Raw genomic sequence first — 6,053 nt, 5'->3', positions numbered from 1 at the left:
TCATGCAGGTAGGTGGCTGCGGTAATTCCCTTAGTCTCCTTTCAACCTACAGCACAAAATACAGACATAGCAATGATGTGGACACTTACCTGTAGCTGACCAAAGAAACATTGCTGTATATAACTTGTAATAATAACTCCAAAAACTATGGTATGTTACTATGTATAGCCTACCTGTGGTATTTCCCAGCAACAAATGTTTTCTACCTCTGTGGGCATTGTAACACAGTGAGCACACGAACACCTATCAGGGGGGTAGTATGATACAATATTAGTTATGAACTACATGCCTTTCTCCAGAGACTTTCTATGGTGTTCAAAGCGTTTCTTCCTAACTGCACATCTGAGTGTTTATCTTTACAAGGTAGATAACTTGTCAGAGCTGGCGAGCGGGACCAAGGTTTATCTAACATTAGCAACACATTATTAGCTGATTGATAACGTAGTCAAGCTGAAGGCTCATGTTATTTATTTCTAACGGTTTCTAATGGTAGAGAGGATACATAAAATACATTACCATTCTGATACGTCCACTTGTAAGCGACCCAGTCCAATTTGCTCTTCTTCTTCTTCGGAATCGGTTTCTGGTTCGAACATGTATGGCTGAATTACTCCTATATTACCACTTGCCATTGTGTAGCATACAGTAGTAACAGAAAACAACCAGAGTCACGTAGTTTGCGTCTACAAGGAGCTGTCATGTTGGTTTTGGAGTTTTTCCGCGTCTGCCCCCCCCCCTCACCCTGCTGATCAGGCGGCCAATCAGAGCAGCGCCTCATTATCCTGGCTTCCCCGCCCACTCAGAACAGCGCATAGTTAATGAGGGAAGAAACTGAGAGGATGGAGAGGCCCCACAGAGCCTGGATTTGTGTGTTTTTTTGCAACAGAATTCATAACCTTGTTTTAATGACCACTGAGAAATGTTTTAAACAGCTAAAAATAGCATAACAAGGGGTCTTTAAATGAATATTTTCTGCTTTCTTTAGTCCTCTAAACTGAATATCTTTGGGTTGTGGACAAAACAAGACATTTGAGGACCTTGCTTTGGAAAACAGTGATCAGTGACCTATCGATTAATCTGGAAAATAATCGACAATGAAAATTAAAAGTTAGTTGCAGCCCTACAAATTATATGATTAATATTAGTATTGATAAAATATTTATTTACTATTTATTTTTTAATATTTATCTACACAGACAGTTGTAAACTACTCAAATGGCTCTCGAGTGCCTGTTTTGTGTGTTATTGTATTTGTGTGAGTTGACTGTACTTCCTTTCATGTGACAGCTGGCTGAGTGAAGTCACACAGGTCAACCCTCAGGTGTGGTCCTGGTGTGTGAGGTTCCTGTTCAGCTCCGCCCTCCAAGACAGGTGAGTGACAGATGCTGACAGGTCACAGTGATGTATTAAACTGCAGTAAATATATTCACCAATAATTCTACTGTGTTCATGTCATGTTTGTGTGTTTTATGTAATCTGAGTCAGACTGGAGTCACTGAGTGTTTGTGTTGCTTCAGAATCCTGTCAGAGAGCGGTTGTTTCCTGCTCGTTATGTTCGGAGCGACTCAAGAGCTCCTCAGTTCTTCCAGTGTCGAGGACCCAGACCAGGACCAGGACCACAGCTGGACTGCCAGCTGCTGACCGCCTCCCAGTCCCTCACACTCTACCAGGTAACAACACACCTGAGTTGTAGTTAAAATGCTTTAACGATTCATTATTTACTGTATAAGAGAGTGTGGCTGAATCCAAATGTCTGGACTTTGCAGGCTCATTCCCGGGAAGTCTGCGAGAGTCGTGGTCTGTCCAAATCCACAATTCATCCCTCGTCGCGCCCTCGCAGACTTGACGTGATGATGGTGAACACGTCACGGTACGTACAACTGAAGTCCGCGAGGGTTCAGTCCACAAGTCCGGAGGGTGGACATTTGGATTCAGCCTCTGTTAAAGTTTCCTTGTACAGCAGGCTCATGATGTGTTGTGTGGTCAGCAGCAGAATTATTATAGTTTTCTATTTTTCATTAGTTTTTATTTTTATTTCAGTTAACTAAAATGTTTGTTCACACCTAATTTTAGTTTTTAGTTTAGTTTTAGTTAACTTAACTATAATAGACTGTAGTCAGACTCTGCAGTGTGAGCTCAGCTCAGCTCAGAGGATCACAGCAGACAGACGCAGGTGTTCAGAGAGGCTCAGAGGTCCTTCAACAGGTAGGAACGTTTAAAGGAACAGTCCCACATTTACTGAAACCCTCATGTTCTCTGTCTTCTCCAGAGTCACATGAGAAGATATCCGTTCCATCTCTAGTAACTTAGATTAACAAAGATTTCATAGTAAATGATTCATTTCTTAACTAATTAAAAACATAATTTATAGATGAATCAATAATGAAAATTAGAATTAGTTGTGATACATTAAGTCAATGATAGAATCAATGATAGCACTATATTTACTTTCAGCTTTAATGTGTCTCATCAGAGATGTTCAGACTCCTGTTTGTCTTGTTGATGTGTCTTCTGTCCGTCCTGCTCATTTATAAATCCGAACCGTCCTTTGTCTTCAGCGCCCGCTGCCGCCCGGCAGTCTGTCCGTCAGCGACCAGGACTCTGGAGTCGACAAGGAACTGTCATCACGACTGTCCCAGAGTCCACACCTCCCCGCTCAGCAGGTCAGTCAAATTTAAGGCTTTTTTCAAGTACAGGACGCAGTGGTTCCCCTAGATTTTTTTTCAGGCCTGGTGGTACGCACCAAAAAAACCCTAAACTGACGAGGCACGCGGGATGGCATATTGGCGCGGTTGGCTTCGGTCAGATGGCGCAGCAGGTGGTCTGCAATTTATATTTGCGTTCAAATTTTTGTTTGATTGGTATATTCAAGACTTAAAACAAAGTGATCACAAGGAGAGGATGACTTAATAAGCCACATTTATTGCATAAAAATAAGCTGTGTAACCTATGACCTTTGCAAAACATTAGCAGATCATGAACAGGGACTGAGGTCGAATAGTCTTTTTTGTTTAGGAAGGTTCCTAACTGAGTGAAATGACCCGAAAGTATCTAAGTGGCAGCCATGATAAGAGCTGTTCGAATTCTCTAAATGCTAAAGAAAGGTGCTTCAATGCTTCCTTACTTAGCTCCTTTAGTTAGTTAGTTAGTTAGTTAGTTAGTTTATTGTCCCCGGGGGGGAAATTCTTTTTCACAAAACTGTACATCACAAGAACCAACAATACACTTTACACACATCATCACATAAACAACATAAAAAGACAAGACTCATAGTTCCCTTAGCGAGTCACCCTGTTAGAGCTGCTATGGCTGCAGGTATCAGGCTTTTGCCAAAGCGAGCCCTTCTGCACCTCAGGGTCCTGTACCTGCGCCCAGAGGGCAGTGCGGTGAAGTGGCGATTGAGTGGGTGTGTGATGTCCTGTACTATTGTACTTGCAATGCGTGTGATGGCCTTACAGTTGAGCTCTGAGAGGTTGGGTGTGGGGAGACCTATTATCTTAGCAGCAGTGTTGGTTATGCGTGTGAGCATAGGATACACTGGACCATCCTTTACGAAAGGAAAGGAGATAACGCCATCCCACAATCCTCCAGCTCCAGTCTGTCTGGACTGAAATGGCTAGTGAAACCCCCCCTGACGTTCGCTGTGACTGCCGGTTGGTCCAAAGTTACGGTAGAAAATGAAAATTTTGCCATGTGCTAATGTAGAGTTTTCCCCAGGATATTGAAATCAGATGGACCGTGACGCATCTTATGTCATTATTAATGTAGTTGCAGTGTTTGAGGGTCGTGGGCCCAGTAGTACTTCTCGATGGGTTTACTGCTCCATAAAAGAGGACAATAAACAATACTGTGAAAACTGTACACCTATACATTTAGTATGCTGCGTGATGTAGCGCCACTGCTTGTTTTCGGGCTGAAACTATATTATAATTATATTCATTATTTATTTATCATATTTACAGACCTTGTGCTATGCCATTCGGCTGACCGCTGCTCACATTTAGTGGTTTCTGTAACTAGATCCCCCTCTCAGTTTCATAAAATTCTGTGGCATCTAGTGGCTGAATCTCTTATATAGCCACTTTAAGCTTTGTTTTTATATTATCGTTTTCCTTACTGTAGGTGGAGGCTGTATGCTCATACATCTTCTTCCTGACTAATTTTCAACTGTCCCATTCTTTTCAAACTTTTTTTATTATTGCCCTGATTGTACCAAGCACAAAGGTGCTATTTGTAATGTTAGCTTATATATTCTTAAACCCAAATTTGTTTTACAGAGGCTCTTAAGAAGAACGCACTGACGTCAAAAGTCAACCAGCAAGAAGCTGAGAGGGCGCTGTCAAAATGGTTCACTGGGGCAAGAGACAGAGGAGGACACAGCGTCTAGAATGCACCAAAGGTCTGGCGTGTCTGCAGAGCTCTCTCTCTCTCTCTCTCTCTTTCTCTCTCTCTCTCTCTCTCTCTCTCACTCTCTCTCTCTCTCGCTCTCTCTCTCTGGCTGAAATGTGCAAAATCATCTACCATATATATTTTTCTTTTACTTTACATGGTGTATACAACATCAACGATTTCTCTGAAAAAAAATGCAGCATGAGTTCACAGTGTTAATGCTGCATGGTTGTAAACGCTTATGCAAAGTACTACCAACTGCTGTTGTGACATAAACATGACAATATGATGGGTAGTTAAATAAAAGTGGAATTTGAAAAGATTTCAGTCTCACCGTGTGCTCTAATGCTTTCTGCCATGGTAATATTTAGCTAACTTATTTGTGTGGTGTTGCTACTCAGATTTGCCTGATGATGGATTATAGGACAACATTTTTAAGTGTAACCATGTGTAAAAAATGCTGTGTGTCATGTTAACATAGTAGTATGTCTGAGTGAGGGAGGCATTTATCATCTTTTTTTGAAAATTGTTCAAAGTCTTTTATTCTGGTTAATGGGGTATGTTGCATAGCCCAGGGGTGGACAATACAGCCCACAAAGGGCCGGTGTGTATAATAAATTCACAAGAAAAAAATGTTAGTCTGTTCCAGGGGGCCAGTGTGGCTGCAGGTTTTCATTCAACCAAGCAAGAGCACACCTGATACGACTAATCAACTGTGTGAAGACTGAAATCAGTTGATAGTCGAGTCTGGTTTGCTCCTGCTCGGTTGGAATGAAAACCTGCAGCCACACTGGCCCCCTGGAATAGACACCAACATTCTTTTCCTGTAAATTTATTTTTGACCTATTGTGCCATATATATTTTGCATTAGTATTTACAATACTAGATGTAGCAGAAGTTGGGGTTTTAATTATACCCTCACTGTAAATGTGTACATCTAGGTCCAGTGTGAAACCCATGTGTGTGCAATCTGCATGGGGCCAGCATGGAACCCGTGGACAAACCCACTTGCAACCCAGATTTCAGCCCATGTAGTTCCCATAAAGCTTGAAGATGGGACCCAGATGGGTCTTGCGTATGTTGCCCAGCTGGGCCCCACCTAACACCCAGTGTAATCCTGCATGAAACCCACATGGGCAATTGGCATGGGGCCAACATGGAACCCGTGGACAAACCCACTTGCAACCCAGATTTCCGCCCATGTAGTTCCCGTGTAGCACCCACATAAAGTTTGAAGATGGGACCCAGATGGGTCTTGCGTATGTTGCCCAGCTGGGCCCCACCTAACACCCAGTGTAATCCTGCATGAAACCCACATGGGCAATTGGCACGGGGCCAACATGGAACCCGTGGACAAACCCACTTGCAACCCAGATTTCCGCCCATGTAGTTCCCGTGTAGCACCCACATAAAGTTTGAAGATGGGACCCAGATGGGTCTTGCGTATGTTGCCCAGCTGGGCCCCACCTAACACCCAGTGTAATCCTGCATGAAACCCACATGGGCAATTGACATGGGGCCATTATGGAACCCGTGGACAATCCCATATAGGACCCATTTTTCAGCCCATTTACTACCCACATGGGCCCCACATACAAATGTTGGCTGGGCGCCAAGGTTCGTGATTGGTTGTTCGTGAGTCGGATCTGGATCCGCTCCAAAAT

Source organism: Centroberyx affinis, unplaced genomic scaffold (assembly GCF_046629955.1).
Source record: "Centroberyx affinis isolate AG114_WGS23_722 - 3 ecotype Tasmania unplaced genomic scaffold, CSIRO-AGI_Caff_v1 ptg000029l_1, whole genome shotgun sequence".
NCBI classification, from domain to species: Eukaryota; Metazoa; Chordata; class Actinopteri; order Beryciformes; family Berycidae; genus Centroberyx; species Centroberyx affinis.
This window is presented reverse-complemented; position numbering follows the sequence as displayed.